At 44.2% G+C, this 21,602-nt stretch overlaps 1 protein-coding gene across 1 annotated transcript in view; it reads right to left on the minus strand.

Annotated features, from left to right (window-relative positions):
- Positions 1-13,606, minus strand: part of SERTAD2 (SERTA domain containing 2) — a 75,711-nt gene extending 62,105 nt beyond the window's left edge. Inside the window, exon 1 of the mRNA XM_027694984.1 lies at positions 13,358-13,606. The gene's annotated coding sequence lies outside the window, so the exon portion shown is untranslated. The remainder of the gene's footprint in view (positions 1-13,357) is intronic.
- Between the last annotated feature and the right edge of the window lie 7,996 nt (positions 13,607-21,602).

The following is a 21,602-nucleotide window of genomic DNA, read 5'->3' on the forward strand; positions in this document are numbered from 1 at the left end:
CCCCAGGTATATATTTATAGCTAATTTCTACCATAGAGTAGACTTCACCAGATGCTCAATTGCATTTCCTCCTTAAGAGCAAACAAGGGCTCCTGCAGATGAGACCTTTCCAGCAGAGCTGTTGCAGATGGGCAGATCATGGTGTCCTGCTAACTATCCCCGAGACCACAGCAGTACAGTGATCCTACTTGCTAAAAGCAATAACTTAAAGTAAGCACCAGAAAGGGAAGAAAAGTGACATGGATCTTGCACATCACTCCTCTTAAAATTTTTTTACAAACTGCAGGGTGGAGCCATATTCTGCAGACAGAGAAATTTAAGAGTAGTGGCTTTGCTACAGAAGTCAGTGAAAGAGTGAGTGCCTGATAACCCTGTACACCAAGGGCTGGTCATCCCCACCATAATTCCATATCATCACCAATCCCAGAAGGCAGCTTCTTCTGTGTGCACATTAAAAGCCTGAATGAAAACATAAATGAGTCAAACTGCCTTGCACAGTTTAAAACTACAGCTTGATATAACTGCAAGTCATTGCTATTAAAAGTTAAAAAAAAAAAGTCCCAACCTACCAAATAAAGCCCTACAGTCCACTGCTGAGTGTTAATGACAACTGCTGCATCTTGGAAAGCTGTTCAATAATAAGGTACTACATTTCCCCTCCAGGACCAGAAATCAGGTACTGTCATCTACATAAAGGGCATACATAGGAAAATATCCCACAGCCATGTATCTCATGCAGCAATCAAAATCTTGGACACTCTCTGCACAGAGAAATTTGGTTTTATGATCATATATTTCAATTGGTCAGCATGCTAAAAATCTCCAGTCAAGATTCCTGGCTTTTCCAATTAAGCTTATAGACAAAAAGTCTTTTTTCTTTTAATGACACTGCCATTTATTGCAAAGCTATGATGAGTTCTTATCTCATTGTGGTGCCCCGCGATAACTCATTATTCACTGAACTTCACTTTTTGATGTATGAGGAACAGCAACGTATACTTAAATAGTTCTATTTAAACTGGTCCTATAGCTGAAACAAATCATTCCAAGAACAGCACTGCATTACACTCAGAACTGCTCAAAAGCTTAGGATACAATATTCTTCAGTATTCACAGAGCTTAATATCTTCAAACAGAAATTACTCAAGCTGATGTATCTCTCATTATTATTAAGTCAAAGTTCTTCCAAATGAGAAGAGGATGATTGATAGTCAGAGATTACCCGGGCCAACACAGTGAGAGATCACACTCTTCATGGCCAAAAAGCAAACCTGGGAGGACTCGGTTCCCCACAGCTGAGCACGGAAGGCTGCAAAGCAACCTCAGCATCCCTTGTCCCGGAGCCCAAGCACCTCCTTCATTCAACATCAGATCTATCTCGTGCTGATGGGTAACAGAGCATTGGCTAGTCCTTCTAGGCCACGGGTGCAATGCAAGCTTTCAAATTTTATATAAGAGGGAAAAACAAAAGAACACACAACAACAAAAATCCCCCACAGCCAGAAAACAACACATGCACCAGCACAGCTCCAGGCATCTCCCCTACCCCTCCAGTTACCCTCCAGAAGGTAAAGAGATGTCAAGACCTTTCCAGGAATAAGCAGCACCGCTTGGATCAGGTTCTTTGCTCTGCCTGACACTGAAGGGATTGGTTTGAGAATTCAAGTTGGTTAAAGGTGGGGAGTCCAGTTCAGGATGTCTTGGAAAGTGAAAATAGGGTCATTGGCCTGGCCTGTTCACTACTAGCTTCCTACACTAGATGCTTCTGGCACACTGGTATTGCGGGAGAGGAGGAGCCAGATTCACATGTCCTAAACTGCACTTAAGTCACTGTATCTTTTATTTCCTTCTGACTTTTGGCCTTCCAGCAGAGCCTTGGGTGGAATTTAGGCCATGAGAACCTGGTCTTCAGCCTCTCAGCAAGTGGAAATACCCACAGCTGACTCGGACTGGAAGATATTGAACGCTTTACAGGAGAAAATACACCTGCTGAGTGTACTGATATATACATACACAGCAGCACAATTCTTCTGCCTCGGGCCCCCAGACTTTAAACTCTGACACAAAGAAAAGCAGAGCTGAATTTATACACATGGAGCATGCTGCAGCTGGACACTGCAGGTGAAGTGTGGGATGTGAACATCCTCCACCTGCTGACCGTGCTCTGCAGGATCCAGAAGCCAGTTTTCAAAGCAAGAGCTTGTATGTAACACCCCTCATCCCTGTTAACCACTGTACTGTGTGCTGAAGGAAAGCTACTGAAATGTTTCCAAGAGCACAGGGAGTGTTATTTCCTTTCCATAGCTGTTATGTATCAGGAAAGCTTGTAAGCAGATAATATCTCAGGCACAGGTAAGAAAGATGGCAGAGTTAACATATCCAAATCTTTTTCACACACAAGCACACACCCTGAAATAAGCCAGAAATGCTAATTGTGTTTATTGCACTATAGTATAAACAGCAATTATGAAGCTAAAGAAAGTAGCAAAGCATCCCTGCCTGAAGGGTCTTCTCCAGGCTACCATGCATCAGAGAAGAGACAAACACAGAAGCTTGAGACATAGTAAAAGAAAAGCTCTCCCTAGATACAAAGTCCATCACTGTGTCCTAATACGCAGGGGTATTTCACTCTCCAGGGCAGAGTGGCTTTCTATGACAATGTTTCATGTCCCAGATCCAGAGCATCTTCCCAAAAGCACTTTGGGAGGGAGCAGACAGATACAGTCTATCTCACACAGCCTTCAGCTTCAGTGGCACAGGAGGGTTTCACAGTCCCTGCCTGCAGTCACAACTGCTCCAAAGGAAAAGGGCTCAGCTGTTCTCACCTCAGAATAGGAACTCTGCTGCAGAAAGCCTACAGACCCCATCACCCATATCCCCCTATCCCAAACCCAAGATACAGCAGGGAACAGGATAGTACCTGGAACTCCTAAGGTCAGTATGTTTGGTCACTGTGCAGAGTCAACTCATAAGGGATGTTAAGAACAGGGCTGCAACTTAAACCCACCCATCACAAAGAAGCAGAAAGGAGCTTCCTCCATCCATGCACTTAGACAGGAACCTGTCCTTCAAAAAGCCAAAGTGCTTCACATACAAGGCACCAGCACCTTGTAATCTCCATGCAGCAGAGCAGGACTTAGCTCTCTCTGATGAGGCAGATTGAAGATTTCCTCCCTGCCATTGTCACCCCAAGCCAAGTCGGCTGAGGTCTTGCAGTAGCAGTGCCCTAAACCTCCAGACTATCCCGTCCAAGATGGAGAGATGACTCTCAGCTCCTGCAGTAGAAACAAGTCTGCCTTGCAGAACAGACAGTGGGTAAAATGCAGAGCAGGAATGGGGACCAGAGAGGCTCTTCTTGTTTGCAGAGGCACTCCCCAGGGAGGAAAAGCCACTGGTCCCAGCTCTGAGAACAACTGGTCCAAAACACCAGCTCACTGAACGCACCAAAGGCCCCGGAGGCGGGCACCATATCCTGGACTCTCCTCTACCTCATCTCCAACTGCCCTCCAAAAGAAGGAAGCAGCAAAGACATGTCCAGTCCCATGGGTGTGCATTTGGAGAGTTTCAAGAGTGCCTCAGCAAAAGAACTTCCAGCTTCCACATTTAGGTTTGAACCACATACAGAGCTGGTCACAGCTGCAAGGAGAGGACATTTCCCAGTCATGCTCAGCAACAGAGAAAGGTAACAATAGAGTTGTTAACGCGGAGCACTGAGATTAAGGGGCCCTTCTTTCTACTGCCTGTTCTGACACCACATTAAACACTCCTCTACAAAAAGATGCACAATAAAACTCTTTCTTGACATCACAGGAACACTTAAGACTAAGTTAATTGAGTCAGGGCCCAGTCTTCTTGTAAATCAAGAGAAAGATAGAATATATACAAGACAGTCAGTTTACATGAACAACAGATGACATTTTTTAAAATCAGACTTTTTTCCTTGTGCACTCAGTACTACCATATTTTGCCTTGTCCTGTGCAAAGCATGCAAGGTTAGAACAAAACAAGGTCTTCTCTCACACTTGATGTGACATTGGCAGTGCCAGATGTCTTGCTGCTCATCTTCCCACACCTAGGGGTGTCCCACAAGTACCCCACTGTTTCCACTCCACATCAAGCTTAAATAAACAGTTTACCAGTGTTACTCCCTCTTCCCACTTTTTGGGCCGCTGAGGAGGTGCCACAAACAAAAGCGAACAACATGCAACTGCTCCATTTATGTGTCCCAAGAACTGGCTCTGCACACTGGTGCCTGAAGAACAAGCACATTGCAAAAGCATTATGTTTCCAGTGGCAAGATGGATGGGAAAAGTGCCAGCCACTAGCTATAACCCTTTTGTCATGCCAATTGCTGGCTGCTATGAGGATGTACTTTAGATACCTCCTTAGAAAAGAGCTCTGCATCTCATCCTTCCAGATGGAGGAGGAATGATTCATACACACATAAGCATGCTAGAGTGATGGCTGAAGAGAAAACATTTTCTTTATGTTTTCTGTTTTGCATTACAGGCATGATCAGGGGCCTTAATCACAGCAAAAACTGAATTGAAGACAATGACACTTTTTGCCCCAAAGAAGGCTTGTGCAAAACCCCAATTCTACTTCTCACTGGCAGTGTCAAGCCTCATGTTGCATGCACTTACCTTGCATGCCTCATTTCCCTGCTTTCCCATTTTCACAGCATTTCTCTGCACAGAACATGACAGAATAACTCCACTCACAAAGCCACCACATCACAGAGTGACAAATACAGGGCAAAGCATCCAAGGGAAGGATCAGGAGTTGGGAGATCTAAATTGACCAAGGACTGACTTGTAACGCAGAAGGAAAGCAAAGGATCTCTCTTCTTTCCAGACACACCAGGGACTGAAATGCACACATTTACCAGGCCTAGAATGGCTGATAAAAGCAGAATAGATAGAAGGCTCAGCAGCCAGAGCACTTGTCTGCATGGTGCCTGTTTCCTTCATGGAGGCCACTGCAGGGATCCTCCTCCCCATCTTACCTGCACAGCACCTTTGCCACACACTCACACTCCTCTCAGGGGCCCTGCATCCTGTGAATCTCATTCTGCTTCTCAGTATTAACCTGTAAATTCCCACCTATTTACTTTCCTCTGGCCTCTCTGATTTGTGAAGTCCTTGGAGTAGAGATTCTCTGTAAGCACCTGGAAAGTACCTGAAATATCCCGAGTCCTGCTGTGAGTAAATAAACAAACAGCAGTGCGTAAGCACACAACATGTATATTAAACCAAGCATGTAAGAGTCAACTCTGACAACAAAAAATAGGGCTGTAGCTTCTTCCTAGAGACAGTGGCAGTAAATCTACACTTTGGGGTACATCCACTGACCAGGAAAACCTTCAGATTTGCCTTCCCTGCCACACGCTTCCCTCCTTCCCCCATCACACCATCCATTTCTGGAATCCATGCCTCACTTTTTATTATAAATTATTCTAATCAGTTTTGTGGCATGGCAGAAATCCAGCATAACCTTCAGAAATATACATGCACACGTTGGCTATACAGCTTCTTTATTTCATAGGAGCCTTTCAAGGAGCCTGGTGCAGAGTCTGGGAGGATTTGGCAACCCTTCTCAGCAGCACCCCTGTGGTGGGGACCCTTTCCTAAAGTGTGCTAGTTGCATTCACCTATACTATTTTCTTTCTTCGTAAAAGAAGGATTTTTTTTTTCCTTAATCTCTCATTAAAGCCAGGAAAAAGTGTTCAAGTAGGAATTTTTCCTCTGCTGTTTTTCAGGTTAAAGTAGTATGACTTGGGGGTGGTGAAGGGACTCGAAAGAATATCTAAAGTCCAACACAGACCTATTTTCCCACCCCACCCTCTCCTGAATGGGAAGATGTAAGACAGTCCTCCAGCTCCTTCAGAATCAAGAGTTCAAGTGAGGAAGAAAGGCAAAGGAAAAATAAAAAATAAAACAATAAGCACAGAAAGCCCCAGCAATTATACGGGTTCTTAACTTTTCCTGGGTAAGGAGCACAGGCTACATTTGTAGCTCTTGAAAACATCCCCACACAGTTTGTTCACTCACGCTGTTAATAGCTCCAGAAGGAATCTGGATCTGTTGCTTTCCCATAAAACTAATAAGGAGGCCTGAACCCCACATTTGGGAGGGACAATAGAAAAAAAAAAACACAACAACAAGGAATTTAAACACAAAGCATACCATCTTGTTAAATAATACGTTAAGAACTCATCTGCAAGACTGTCTTAGCCAATGAGGGACATAAATCAGGAAGATACAGTAATACTCTCTAGCATGCAATTAGTCACTGCTGTAAGCACTTTAACTCTGCATTTCTTGGATTATACTGCTGTTTGTAACAACTATTACTGTTGCTTTGTAGGAGTGATATGATAGCTGTCCAAGCACCACAATCAAATCATGCTACCAGGACATTTGGGCAATGGATTATCACAGCAAAGGAAATGGATTATCACAGCTTTTATTCTCAACAAGGATAAGAACAAGATGAGATATCATTTTGAACATGGCAGGAGGGACAAACAGAAAACTATACCTGAGATTTACTTTTTTCCTTCTCCCTCTTTTGGACTTTCCAAGGTACGAATGCTAAAAAAACCTCTGCCAATCTGAAAAGACAGAAACTGCCTTTTGTAGAATTTACATGGAAATATCTGAAAACAGAATAAATTCAAAATATTCCAAATCAAAGGACAGTAAAAATAGCCTCCTTGCATTGGCTGAATTCTGGAAGGATGCCTTGTTTCTAGGTATTTCCCATTGCATATCTGGCCACTGCTGCTTTCACTTGACATCAGGTAACAACCTCTGTGTTCCTCTGAAAAGGTTTTATAGTTTAAAGGTTCTCTTAAAGAGAGAACCTTTTACATCACCTCTGAAAACCTATCTCATTTTATACCTTAGTTCTCACACTGCATCTCAAAACAAATATTAGCTTTTTTAACTTCACAAATCTTGTTTGATTTTTTTTAAGAGTATTTTGGTACCTTCAACACATAAATACATGCTTTTTTGGTGCATGGCACTCAAGAGACCCTGATTCTGACCTCAATTTCTTTGGCAATGGCCAAATATTCCAGTACAGGATGAAGACACACTAGTCTTAACACTGTGATGCAGTTTGAGAGATCACTAGTAGCCTCTACATACTAAAGATAAGAAAAGACTAAAAGAGAAAAAACAGCCAAATAAATAGAAGCAGAAAAACAAATTTAGAAAAATAAAAATAGAAGTGAGCTCCACACAGGATAGAAGAAGCAAAAAACCTGCTCTGCTACAGCACAGGGCACGTGCCTGAAGCTGAGGACACCTGGGTATTATTCCTGGCTGTGGTCCTGGTTCCTTCTAGATGACTGCACCAATTCATGTCACACCTCCAACAGGCTCCCCCTTCACGTTTTCTGTTTGGACTACAGGTCAGCAGTCGTGAACCTTTTCCTTGCCAAGGATGGATGACACTAAACGCTACTGGCATGCCACACCTCAACATGGACCTTAGCACTGCATGACAGCGGCACAACCGCTTTCCATACCAAACCCAAGAAGTGTGGGCCACAGAAAACAGGATCTGGATGACAGTCCCCCAGATCTCACATTCCCACCACAAGCTTTTTAAGGAAGGCTCGGTTGCTATTTATTTGTACCCTGCGTAGGGCAGTGTTATTTGGAGCTGTTATTGTGATTCTATAAGCAAGCAGCAACACTGGTAGTTGATTAAGACTAGAAAGAACAATAACAAATGGGAAAAATTTGTCTGGAAAGAAATGGAGGGAATCAAAACAACAACAAAAAACGGAATTCAGTAGGACAAAAAGAAAGAAAGCAGCTGATGAAAAGATACTTGGAAGGAAACTTAAAAAAGATAATCAAAAGTAAAAAAGGCATCCACAGGAATATCTGACTTCATTTCAGCCAAAAACATGGTGTGGGATTTTTTAATAACAACATTGAAATTGGGTAATCAAACAAGCAGTATTTTGTTTTGCCCCACAGCAAATACATGAATATAGACTTTTAAATTTTTAAGAGAAAGAGTCCAAGGTCTCAATGCACTTGTTCTCAGAACTAATGCTTTAACCACACTAGCAACAGCTTATGACAGGACTGCAGAGTAACTACAATTCCTTCTCTATCTAGAAGCTACTTTTTCAGAGTCACCATCCCTACTATAATTTTGCAGTTGTTACAGACCCTTGTTATATCTTGAAATCCCTCCCTATTTTACATGGTAGGAGCTAAAGAGGTTTTGTTCTGGTTCAGCTGAGATCTCTTCATCCCTTTTTTTCCCCTCTCTATTTCTGTGTTTTTAAACTGCTCTTAACTGGACACACATGGCAATGCCAGATATGAAGTACTGTGGATCACTACAACTATGGGCAAATATTTTAGAGAATCAGAAATTTAACTGCATGTCACGTTACTCCAACTTCTCTGCCCTTCCTGTCACTTCACCTGCTCGTAATCATTAGAAAGCAGAGTGTCAATTCTAAGCTGTAGTTGAGCACTAAAAGCACCACGCTGGCCCTCACTGGATCTACTTAATTAGAGATTAGGAGAGACAAAGCATAGGGAGAATATAAACATCATTTTGCCAGTTTATCAGTAAACAGGTTTCGGTTACCAAAGAGATAAGACTGAGGCTGCCTGTTTTATCTGTGTGGCCGGACTGGCGAGTTTACTTTCACTGGAACCACGCCTGCATCAGAATTCCCTCCGAAATGTCAACATGAACCATATTATTAATTTTCCAAGTTGCTGACCTTTCGTGTTGTCTGCATCATAAATCCAGAATTCTGAACTGCTTCTATTCATACAAGAACGTGCTCCACACGTCTCACGGTATCTGAACTCGGTACACAGGCTGCTCGCACGTCACAAAACAGATGCTCGCTGCAGCATCCCTGAAGAAGCTGCTGAGTTGGACCTTCCTAGTTCCATAGAGTCCACCAAATTAGCATCAGTTATCCTATCCAGCATGAAGGCAAAGAGGTTTCCTAGGTTACCCCAAAGTTCTTAGTGTACCCTTGCATGAAAAAAATTGTTTCAGAGTATTTCATCAAGGGTCACAGCATACAATCACATTAAAATAAAATAATTTGATTGTGAACTTGAGTTTAATTTCAATCAGGAAGAAGGAAAGAAAAACCAAAGTCCTTGGATTAAGAGACAGCCATTTCCACTCACATCTCCCAATTAAAATGTTTTATATAGATCATCAGAACCTAATGCATCATACACGTTACACAGCGTGCAACATAAGGCTGTCGGTCTGTCATTTCTCTGGAAGAGCTCAATGTGATGAATGATCTGGTTACTCCTCTTTCTGGTATAAAAGATGGAGAAGCTTTTGACACAAAGAAATAAAGGCCATTGCATATTACAGATCTTACAGGGCTTAATATCATCCCTCCTGACTCACACCTCTGAAAACAGTTAAGGTCATTATTTCTCCTTTATTTTGACTATGGATTTCAGTACATCACATCAGAACCCTACAAACATTTGACAGAATTTAATTTAAAGCAGAAACAGGAATATCAGGAACAGACAGCATTTGGGCTACAACAAACAATGCCACACCAGCATGTCATAAGAAAAAAGTGACCTTCCCTCTTGACTCTGCTGACAAACACACTTGAAGACACTTGCAGGCCAGGATGTCAGTGTGATTTCTGGAAGACAATCTAATAAATAAAGACGTAAAAGAGTTTTTAAAACCCCCCAAAATTGACTACTTATCACCTGAACTGAAAAACCTGCCTTTCCAAATCAACTAATGGTTTGGCAAGCCTACATGAAAGGCAAACAAACAAAAAGCATCTTTTCCTTTTAACATGGAATATGCAATAAGGAAAAGAAATCAGCATTTTATTGATTTCCATAATGCCATCTCTACAGCTTAACAAACTCACTCAGCTGCTAATGCACTGATGCTATGGAGCCTTCCCATATAATTATACACCCTCCACTTTGCTGAGCCCCAGGGCGCTGTTTCCAACTTTCCAGAGGACCACTGCACCAAAAGTAGAAATAAAAAAACCTCTCTTTCATTACCCAAAGCAAACTGCAAACCAAATTTTGCTTATTTAAATGGGAAGTTAGAGAGACTTAATTTTGAAGGCAGGGAATAATCTGCTAGTCTGCATATATTTTCAGATTTGATAGCGTGACAACGAACTCTCACTTAAACTCTCCCCACTTCTAATTTTTTTTCTTCCTAAGAGTACACAAAATACAGCATATAAATATTGCAACAATTATGATTTCCAGGGAGAGATTCTAAAGTCCTTCTCAGCTCAGAAGTGTTTCAAGAGGGCAATTCAGAATCAGACACAGAGACTTTTGTGAATGTCACTGTAATTAACATTATAAAAAAATTATAAAATGTTACCATTCCTATAGGGAATATTTTATAAGTGAATGTATACTTCAAAGATATTTTTATTAGGTTTTTGTTTCAAGAAAGCAACCCTGGAACACCTTCTAAACAGAATTTAAGGAAGATATCTTCTTGAAGTCTAAAATCAAACATGTCCTAAATAATTAATGAAGTAAATTCTGCCATTTTTCTCAATTTCTCAAACAAATTCAGCAGTCCATAACCAAACAGACAGCTCCAGTATATTTCAGTGAGAGTTTTGTTCAATTAGGGACTGCAGAATTTGGCCCAATTAATCTAGTACTGTCTATCTGGAAAGAATGTAATGGAACTCTGCAGTGTAAACACCCTCCCCAATGACAGAGTCCCCTTTCCTGCTCCCCCTGTTTATCCTGCCTTGATAGTTCAGATCCAACTGCACTGTATTCACCATGTCCATCATGATTCAATGTGCCATTTGAGCTAAAATAATTAATTTTGCTAGGGTTTCCCATGCATATATTAACTTGGAATCGGTTAATCTATTTCCTCTGAGAATGGTGAACTGCGTGGATTTTTGTTCAACAAACAAACAAACAAGTTGACAGTATCAATACAGAGTTGGAGAACCACTAAAAACAATCTAGTTTGCATAATTAATGTTAATTACAATAACATCTCAATCAGTGACACAAAGGCTTAGCAATGAACACAGTCATACGAGGAAGTGAAAACATCAAACAAACATGAAAGGTTCTTGCCTTGTTCTGAAAGAGTATCAAGCAAACTTTCAAGAGATTTATAAATAAGAACAGAAAGGCAGAAGACAGTTCTGCTTTGTTAGACATATTTTCTTTACAGGCTGCTTAGTACGGGAGCTTTCTTCTGAGATTGTAACAAGACAGTGGATCTGAGCTGTGGACACACCAGATAATACTATCTTTTCACAACATCACATCCAAGTCATTATCAACTGCTTTAAAGAAAAACAACTGAGGGCCTGATCCTTCTGCCAGTGATTTCAATAGCAAACATTTAAACAATGTGGATGTTTGGGGTTCTAGAGACAGAGGGGAATTTGAAAAAACAACTCCAACTTGAACACAGCGTGTAGGTATGGAATCCCTCAGGCAAAGAGGAATTTCAAGACAAGATAATTAATATTTCAACAATCTTTTTCCTACTTTCCATAGCAACAAGGGAAATCTAAACATACGGAAAACTTACCTGCCTGCTTCACTTGGCAGCGCAGAAGTCTTAAAACAAGGGTCTTTTTGGTACGGTCACTTAACGGAGCAGATTCACATTTAATCCTCAGAAGTTTTCCTCACGGCCCAAGAAAAATACTTATCCAATATATTCTCATTTTAAAGGAAAGGAGGGGAAAAAATAGTTATGAAAAAATAAGCGCCACTCTACCTCAGCCGGGTTGGTGCTGTAGTACACAAGTAGTCACACGGGCATCGTAGGGAGTACCTGCGCAGTAAAGCACCGCTCACGGTGAGTAAGGGTGGTGTAATTGGGTGTGCTGAGAGAAGGAATCAGAGCCTGTCACATCATTACTACAGGGGCCTTTCTGAAAACATGAGTTTCTTGATTACTCTTCACATTAATGCAAATCTGCTCCGTTAATGAAGTTACACTGGTGCTAAACTGGTACCAGAGGAGAAACAGGCCCTGTTTCATGTTGATTTAAGAGACCACAGCTCAAAGACTTCCCCATAAAGGTAAAATTTAGGAAGTTATCAGGTTATGTTGGGCAAGATACTCCTTGGGAAAAGGACTGATTTTCTATTTGGTATCATTCTTACAGCTGATTTTTTATTCCCCTCCCTCTCTTTATAGATAGAAGCAAGACAAGATATGGTAAAGACTTCATTTCCTCTAGAAATTTACTGATCTTAAGCACACTTAAGACTACACTTGAGTACCCACTGAGTAAGGCCGCATTTTACTACTATTTATTTACAAGGGTGCTTGCCTTAAAAAAGAAAAACTTCATGTGAAGGATTTCCAGAATGATGCTGACCTTTCCTCTTAACAAAAGTTCAGTAGATTTATTTTTCAGATGCCTGAGAAAGATGATTTTGGATTGCTGTGAGGTTTGGTAAACCTTCAATTCGACAATTAGCTTCCATGTGATATGAGTTACAAAGATCAAGCAATTAATATTAATAAATAAACCCAGCAAAGTACAGAGGGTTTGGACGCCCTGTGTATGGAAAGGCTGCTGTATTTGCTGGGGGTTTTCCATCCCTCTGTTTTATTTTAGCTACTCTGAACATACAGCACATGAGAACATATACCACATTCACGTTTCTAAAAATACACTAAAGAGAGAGAGAAAAAAAATTAAAAATCAATAGCAATGAAACAGAGACATAATGTGAAATGGTTAAGCACTCCCAAAATCAAGCCAAAGCCACCAAAACTCCCCGCTGCGGAGCACGGCTTCCCCCTCCCACAAACGGCAAGTCAAGCCCAGGTAACACCGAAACATCCAGGAACGACAGGGTGGGGAAGAGGATGGAGCAACCTAGCAATACAAAAGGTGGGTTTCCCCCGGTTTTCCAGGACGGACAGTGCCCTGAGCCTGGTACGGAGGGGGGGGGTGTTTGTTCGACCCAGGGGCTGCTTTTCGGGATACCCTCCCCATCACCACAGCCTCAACCCGGGGGGATGGGGATAAATAAAATAAAACCCACAAAGTAAACCCCACAAAATAAAATAAAAATCACAGAATAAAATAAATAAATCACAAAAATAAAATAAAAATCACCACCGCCGGCAGCACGAAAGCGCATTGGAAGTTGGCAACGGCGCCGGCGGGGTTATTATCCTAATTTTCTTTTTTTTTTCCGTCCCTTCTCTGGCGGTCCGAGCGGGCAGTGCCCAGCGCCGGGAGATGGTGATGCCCCAACTTCGGAGCAGTTGTCGGTGCCCGCGCCCCCCGCGCCCCCCGAGCCAGCCCGGAGGGGCCGTGCCCGGCACTCACCCGCTCCGGGGGCTCCGCGGCGAGGACCGGCGAGGGGAGCGGGGGGGTCTGCGGAGAAGGGGGGGGGGCGCGGTGGGGACACACACACACACACACACACACACAGGCGGGGGCAGCGCTTTAAACCGTGGGGAGGTCACTGCGAGACGCGCGGCGCTGCCCGGCTCTATCCCATGCCGCCGCGGCGGCCCCGAGCTGAGCGGGGTGAGCCGGGCGGGCAAGCGGCGGCGGCGGGGAGGATGTGACACGGTGACAAGTGCGGCCCGCCAGCCCTGTGCCGGGGGAGGGGGGCCGGGGCAGCCCAGGCAGCGCCGCCCGCCCGCACACACGGCATTGACGGCGCTGCCGTGACTCACACACGGGAGTTGGTCACAGGGCGGCACCGCGGAGCGGGGGAGGGAGGGGGGCGGCGTCCCGCCCCCTCGGCCGCCTCACAGCCAATGGCGCGCCGCGGTGCGGCGGATTGACAGCGCGGGTGACCAATGGCGGCGAGGGGCCGCCGCCAGCGCCCAAGCGGCCCCTCCGGCCCAATGAGTCTTCTGAGGACACTCCGCCGCCAGGGGCCGGGGGGAGCCCCGCGGGGGCGGGCGGCCGGGCCCCCGCGACCAATCAGCGCCCAGGGTAGCGTTGATGGGCGGCGCGGGCGGCCAATCAGAAGAGCGCGCGCAGGGGGGGGAAAATATGGTCACGCAGGGAGGGAGCGGGGGCGGTGGAACCTCCGCGGGCGGGGCGGGGCGGGGCCGGGCGGGGCGGGGCCGGCGCCTTAGAGACCCCGAGCAGGGGAAGGGCTCGGCCCGGGCACCTCCTGCTCTGCGGGCGGCTCCGGGGCGGAGCGGGGCTGAGCCCCGGCGCCGCCAAGGTCGTTTCCCGCGGGAGGAAGGAGAGTGGGGCCGTGGGCCTGGTGCGGGGGAAGCCGGGGCGGCCGCGCTGGCACCGGTGAAGAGCCTGGGAAGGGGGTTGTGAGATCCTCGGCTTCCCTCGGGACACCGGGGCTTGGAATTGGGAAGCTGGGATTTGCCTGTGTTTGACAGGTGTCACGGGCTCAAGGTCCTTTTTTCCTTCATTTTTTTTTTTAGTATTTATTTATTTATTTTCATTTCTGACAGATTTTTAGAGAACAAAGCACATCCCCAGGACCCAGCGCGATGTCGAAATTTGACCAGATGAATGAAAAAAAATAAAAAAATGAAAGTAATAGCCCCGACAGCGCAATTCCTCCTCTCGTACTGCTGGTGGGGGGTGGGAATTGACAGGTAGGAACAGTGTCAGTGGAAAGTAGAAAAGCAACATTGTTTTGACGAATGATTAACATCGGAGGAATTTATTTTGGGTACGGGGAGGAAGTAATGCCCAGTAGGAGTTTCCAACAAATGCTGGAACCTCACCAAAAATTTAATCCTCGTGAAGGAAATGAGATACTCAAGTCGTGTTTCACCTCTTCATGTCTACATACAAACTCTTACACTAAGACCTGTTTTTTTGGAGTAAAAGTATAAAATAGCTGATAAGACTTATGTAAGATAATGAGATAATGCTATCAGAATAAGGGACTATGTTGGCATTTTCCCAGGCTGCAAAAATACACAGTTTTGTTTGGTTTAAAAAACTTGTTCCCTCATCAGAGTGCTATAAATATAGATTTTTTTTTTTCCCCATATTTTGGCATTCACAGTAATTGAGGAGCTGAAAAACTACAACCTGCAATAATTTATTCATGTTTTTCACTTTAGAAATAGTGGGACTAATTACAGTTTTTTTTCTGCTAGCTTTTATCGAAACCCAGGGAGCTGGAGCAGAGATTTCACAGTTCCTCATTTGAAGCAGGAATTGTTAAATCATACACCAAAAAAAAAATGGCCTTCAGATTTGTGTCTTAGCATCACAGGCCCATTACTATAGTATAGTCCTTGCTATAGGGTCTTGCAAGAAATCCAGGATGGATGGTACTCAAATTGCTCTAATATGAAAAGGGAAGAAAATAAGACCATTAAGCCCACCCTGTCAGGATGAAAAAAAAAGGGAGGGAAAAAGATGGTGGGGGTAAGATATTCATTTCAGCTAACCATTGGGAATAATAAAGGATATTTATAAGTGATCCCCATATTTTAATTGATAGCAAAGGCAGAGAATTTAGGATCTGTCATCTTTTCCCCCCTCCGCCATTAGCAAGAGGTTAAAATACTTGCAAGGTTCTGCAACCTTCAGCAGTGCTCACACTGAGTCATGCTTAGGGACTTGTGAATGCTGCACAAAAGAGGGCTTTGCATCAGGTCCTATGCAATTTGGCAAACAAAATGAACAGAGTATTCACCATTCAATGATAGATGAATGAATATATATGTGTATATGTATATACACACACATACCCCCTCCTCCTCTTCAAAGAACTGAAAGGGGTGGGAATCTCAGGGCAGAGGACTGTCTTTTTGTAGTTGTTTTTTTCTTTAACAGCAATATTGTAACAGAATTGAGACAGAAATTGAGCTCGTGAATTTGAGCATGATTGTTTCTGGATGGTGAGATCCTATAAGCAATCATCCCGCTCCACTGTACAACCTACAACAGGGTCTTCACGCAACACTCCCAGGGACAGCAGCCAAGGGAATATTTCATATCATCCCGGTGCTGCAGCTTTCCCAATATACAGCAGTTTTTCTTCAGGGCCAGCGCTGGCAGGGAAGCAATTATGTGAAGGCTTTTACTTTTAAAATCTCAATTTCACAGTTACAGGGAAAAGTAACACAGCCTGCCTACCAAATGTGATTTCTGTCTGAGGTGGTTTGGTTTGGGTTTTGCAAGTTTGGTTGTTTAGGGTCAGTTGTTTAATTGTTTGCTTCAGCTGAACTAAGCCAAGCTACTCCTCAGTTAGACTGTGTTTAGAAATTGCGGTATTTCTACCAAACTGCTTCAAAACTGCTGACAATTAGACTAATGCTGCCCAGACAAGGATCAGCTCAGCAGGGATAGTTGGTGTCCCTGGCTTGGAGATGCAGCAGCTCGCCCTCCGTAATTTGTGTGGGAAGGTCGTGTGTCGTGGATTTGGCTCTGGCTTTACCTGAGAGAACCAAACCACAAAACCCAAAGTAAAAGGAGCTCAGGCAACCAGCTCTGCTCAAGGTGTGTAGTGTGCCTGTAGCCAGGGTAGGCTCCAGGGTCTTGATGCAGCTCTCCCATCCTTGTAAGTGGGGAGTAATTCCCCTGAAGCTCATGGGTTTGAGGTTTCAAAGTCTGAAGCAAATCAGGGTCTGGCAAGGGGGGCCTGATCCCTCCCTGCTTGCATCCATGTACATCCCAAGCAGTCAGAAATCTTTGATCCCATGCAAGTGCCCTGGTGACACGAACTCCACTTTCAGCTACATCTTCTAGGGTGCATCAGAAAGTGTGTATCATTTTGAAGGGAACACTTGCTAAAAATCTTTCTCTTCTAAGCATAATTGAGATGATTTTGTTGATATTTTCTCACAAAGACCTTGAAGCCTGGCTTTTTTACTGCACCATACCTGTTTACAAAATAAGATTGTTTAGTTAGTTAGTGACCTTGGGGAATAACTTTAAAAACCTGTAAATACTCACTTATATGTGAATAAAAGCAGTACATTTCCTTCATCTGTGTTTTGCTTTTTGAAAACATTCCAGTCAATTAGATTAGCAGCTAGAAATGTTTATGGAAAGAATTTTAAACCCATTTTAGAGGGTATTCATGGAAAGCAAAATTTTATCTCAAAAACACAGTCATCTTACCAGGTGTTAATTTATGTTCGCTGACTCAGAGAGTGCAAACCAGTATTATGTGTCTGATTTGTTCAGGTCGTGTATCTCTGCTGTTTATCCAGTCTTGTCTCTTTTTCTGCCCTGCTGATTCCTACTCCTCTGCTATGCCAGGGATGGAAAATGGAACATTTTATTTGTTCGCTTCACACCTTCTGCATTTCCCTCTTGAACAGAGGGCTCCTTTCTTGAGCAACAGTGAAACTAAGCTGCTATCACAAAGCAAACTTGGGGCCCTGGAATATAAAACCACTCCCTGCAATATTTAAATTCCTTTGAAAACCATCCTCTGCCATATGTCTATAAACACTGTCCAGCTGCAATGAGCTAGTAGATTCTTGGAGACCGTCTGCATTTACCAAAGAAATAACAATATTGTGTGCTGCGATAAAATTTGCCATTTTAAACATTTTGTGTAGATCCTAGGTAATTTTGATTCTTTCTCTGTTGGCAACTCTTAAGTAGAACTGGGAACAAAGGTATACCAGTGTAATATACTTACTTTCCTTAAATGGCCTTCATCTTTCTAAACAGTTATATGAAAAGTATTGGGTTTATTACAGGACATACAGTGTAATTGTGTAGTTTGAAAGACTGATATTTAAGTTTAGTGTCATAACTGCCATCACATAAACAGGCTAATGTGCGTGCTTCAGCAGTTTAGTGTCACATGCCCAATCCCTCTGCTTCACAAATGACCAAGAGAGAAGATCCAGAGCTCTTGTTGCAAGAAAACAGACCCTCCTTTACCTAATGGCAAAAAGTTCTGTAATGTTTTATCCCTAAATCATGCCATTTGCACAGGTGTTTGTAAGCTGCTCCCTCACTTTACAATGTGCTGCTTCTGTTGGTTACAACACTGTCCCCACACAGCACTGTCAGACACCAACCTTTCATGTCATTTTAAAACTAAAATTACTTCACTAGTAACTTGTAGATACTTCTGCTCAAACAGCTTTATTGCCCGGTTTACAAACATTTCCAACCTAATCCATGAATGTATAATGCACTGAGTTTCTGGTATTATTCCACTACCAGAAACCACGTGACATTTATTATATTAAAATACTGAATACTTCACTCTTAAGTCCAAAGTCTGAACCGCAATTTAAATATGTTCTTCCCCTCGCACTACATTTATCATAGAAATTAGCAGAACTTTTATGTGGGCCTCTTAAATACCTAAGGGGTGCTTGTGTGCAAACTTCCACAGCCAGGTGTGCCACCTGCAGCACCTTAGTATTGCCAGTTGTCATCTGACTGCAGCCCATTCAGGGCAGAGGCTGTATGGCTTTTCCTGCTTAGGAATGGGGTTTCATAACTGTAACACTGTAACACTGACAAAAATACAATAAATAATAGCACTGAACCAAGCACAATTCATCTGTCAAATGCCAAGGGTCAGGTACTTGTAGCAGGGATGCTTTTGTGTGGTCCATGAGAACAAGATTTATTTCTAGAAAATACCCAGTGAGATATTTCAAACACAAAAATTCGAGAAAACAAAGCTGCACATGGAAAAGGATGCCGAATTCAACAGTAAACTCCCATGAGGTGTTTGTCCAACTCAACTTGCAAGTGCCTCAAAGTCAGGATTTTATTGTAGGAGAACTACCAGACATCTGCTGTGAGGCATGGCCACCAATTTCTTACACACTGGTGCTGGAAGAAAATGGAGTGTAAATGAAAGGAACAATTTCAGTCATGGCAAAAGCACTTTTACATTTTAACCATACTGCAGAAAGGTCAAGGCTGGATCTATGTCAGTGCAGAGGGATAATTTGCTTTTATGGTTTAGGAATGTGCCTCTCCAAAACTGAAGCAGTAGGAACTGGGGAATAAAACAAAATTTTCCTGTGTAGGCTGTTGATTCTGATGCACTTTTAAAACAGCCTTCCAGAGGCATCCTGAAATTTTACCAGCATGGTCAGATGAGAAGGAGTGTTTTCCCTTTGCCAGGACACTTCCCATCCCCTTTCCATTAGCTTCTTTTTGACCATTTGCAGCCTGCTCACCTTAGCAGGGACATCAAACAGAGTTCTGTGAAACCTCTAAAGAACCTCTATAGGCGTAATAAGAATTTTCTTTCTCTTACCCATTTTTCAGACCTAGTCTCACAAGACCAGGTCATGACACAGCTCCCAGTGAGATGTCACATCAAGGTTTAAAACTGTGGTCAGAAAGTTGCAAAGGGAGCTTGTCGAGAGAAAGTAAAGTGCTCTTGTTCTGAGGCCAAATGTTAAGCACCATCCCCAAGTTCTAGTACCGTTTTTTAATGATCTGTGTCTTTTACACAGAGTGGGTCAGGTTGGAAGGGACCACAGTCGGTCATCTGGTCGAACCTCCCTGCTCAAGCAGGGTCATCCCAGAGCACATTGCACAGGATTGCATCCAAACAGTTCTGGAATATCTCCCAATGAGAGAGACTCCGCAACCACTCTGGGCAACCTGTTCCAGTGCACGGTCACCCAGGTTGGTAAAGAAGCTCTTCCTCATGTTCAGGTGGAACTTCCTGTGGATCAGTGTCTGCCCATTGCCTCTTGTTCTATTGCTTGGTACCACCGAGCAGAGCCTGGTCCATCCTCTTGGCACCCTGCCTTCAGATACTGATAGACATTGATGGGGTCCCCTCTCAGCCATCTCTTCTCAGGGATGAACAGGCCCAGTTCCCTCAGCCTGTCCTCATCAGAGAAATGCTCCAGTCCCTTGATCAACTTTGTAGCCTTCCACTGGACCTGCTCCAGGAGCTCTATGTCTCTCTTGTCCCAAAGAGCTCAGAACTGGACACAGTAAAATACTACAAATTATAATAATTTTTAAAAGCATAATGCATTAGCTGTTTGCAGCTGGTTATGCCGTTACACTCCAAGGAGAAAGACCCTATCGCCCTTATTTGTCTGCCAGCATTGCTGCAAGCCTCAGCCCTCCGGGAGGTGTGCCTGCGGTTGGTGCTGTACATCCCCCCCTGCAGCAGGAGACAGCCCCGGAGCCTGCAAGTCCGCATAGATAAGCCTGGAGCTGGGTGCCGTACAAAAACAGAGGTAAAGTGATTTACTTAAAGATTTACCTAAAGATAAGACCGAGCAGACACCCCCACCCCTTGATCGCTTTAGCCCTGCCGTGCTGATGAGCTGCAAGGAACAGAGTCTCTTAGGTGGGGCAATGGTTAATTCAGTGAGAAAGCAGAAGAAAAATGTCTTGCTACAGATTTAATTCCCACAGTCGTCCTCTCTTACCTCTGTTGTAAACCTGAGGGCCCACACACAGGCAGGAGTGTTTCTGTTAGAAGTGCTTCTGACAATAAATATTGTGAAAATCAGCATTGTTTTGTTAAAAAAAGAATGGATGTGCACCTCCAGTGACCTCTATTTTTCACTTCACTGAAGTGATTATAAATGGCTTTACTTCTCCATCAGTGCCTTTGCTGTGAACACTGGGCATTGTTTTTACCTTGTTGCCCGTATCCAGGTGTACTGAATTTTTTACTCACATATCCAAATGCTGCCTCTGCCCCAAACTGGGGCAGACTGTGCTCCTGCAACAGCACTTCAAAACTCATTGCTGTGGTTATCCATGCTGAAGGAGCACCCAGGGTCGATGCATGGGTACCGTTTCCATCCACAGCTCCGCTTGGTCCTCATTAATTCACCCACCATCATGGGAACAAGACAGGGGCTGGAGAGACCTGGGTGACAAGGGTGCTGGACCGTGGGTCTGTCCTTCAGGGAGTGAGCATGGGAGCTATAACCTGGCCCTGTGGTCAGGAGAGCTTCAGATGTCATGGGCCAAAATAAGGGTCAACGCTCAGCCTGGGTAGTGGGAAGAGACAGGGAAGCGCCCAGCAGGAACTGGGGAAATCTGCCAAGCTCAAGAGAGAGGTCTCCCCCTCTCTGGGCTGTATCCAGCCCTGATGAGGAACAGCCAAGCCGATGCCAGGAACTGGAAAGTGAAACTGCGCAGAGAGGGAAAAGAAAAAAAAGAAAAGGCAAAACGGGAAAGACATCCAAGCTGCAAAGGAGGAAAAAAACACCAGAGTGAAAAGCCGGCGTGCTGGAAATAATTTGTTCAGACTGAATCCGCTAACGGAGGGGCAGAATTTTTGCTGTGCTTGGGAATGTCGCACTTGGAACTTGTTTATTGACACCATTTCTTTTGCTCCCCCTCCTGAGCTAAAGCCAGTGAGTGAGATGGAGGGAGGGAGAGAAGGAGGGAGAAAAAGCGAGGCCAAGAGCCTTCTGCGGTCGGTGGGGGCCTATAAATAGCCAGTGAAGTCTTCTAATACCGATCGGGTGCGTCACCACGGCCCTCCCCGGCCCCGCTCAGCAGCAGCCGAGCCAGCGGGAGCGGGAGCTGCGGCGGCACCCGGAGCCGAGCAGCTGGGCTTGGCACGGATGGAGCCGGGAGAGGGAGGCCGGGAGGTGCAAAGGGGGTTGAACGCTGTCTGCCGCAGTCAGGCTCAGGGAGAAAGGGGGTGGGA

This window comes from Neopelma chrysocephalum, unplaced genomic scaffold, assembly GCF_003984885.1.
Source record: "Neopelma chrysocephalum unplaced genomic scaffold, ASM398488v2 Primary Assembly neopelma1_99, whole genome shotgun sequence".
In the NCBI taxonomy this organism is placed as follows: Eukaryota; Metazoa; Chordata; class Aves; order Passeriformes; family Pipridae; genus Neopelma; species Neopelma chrysocephalum.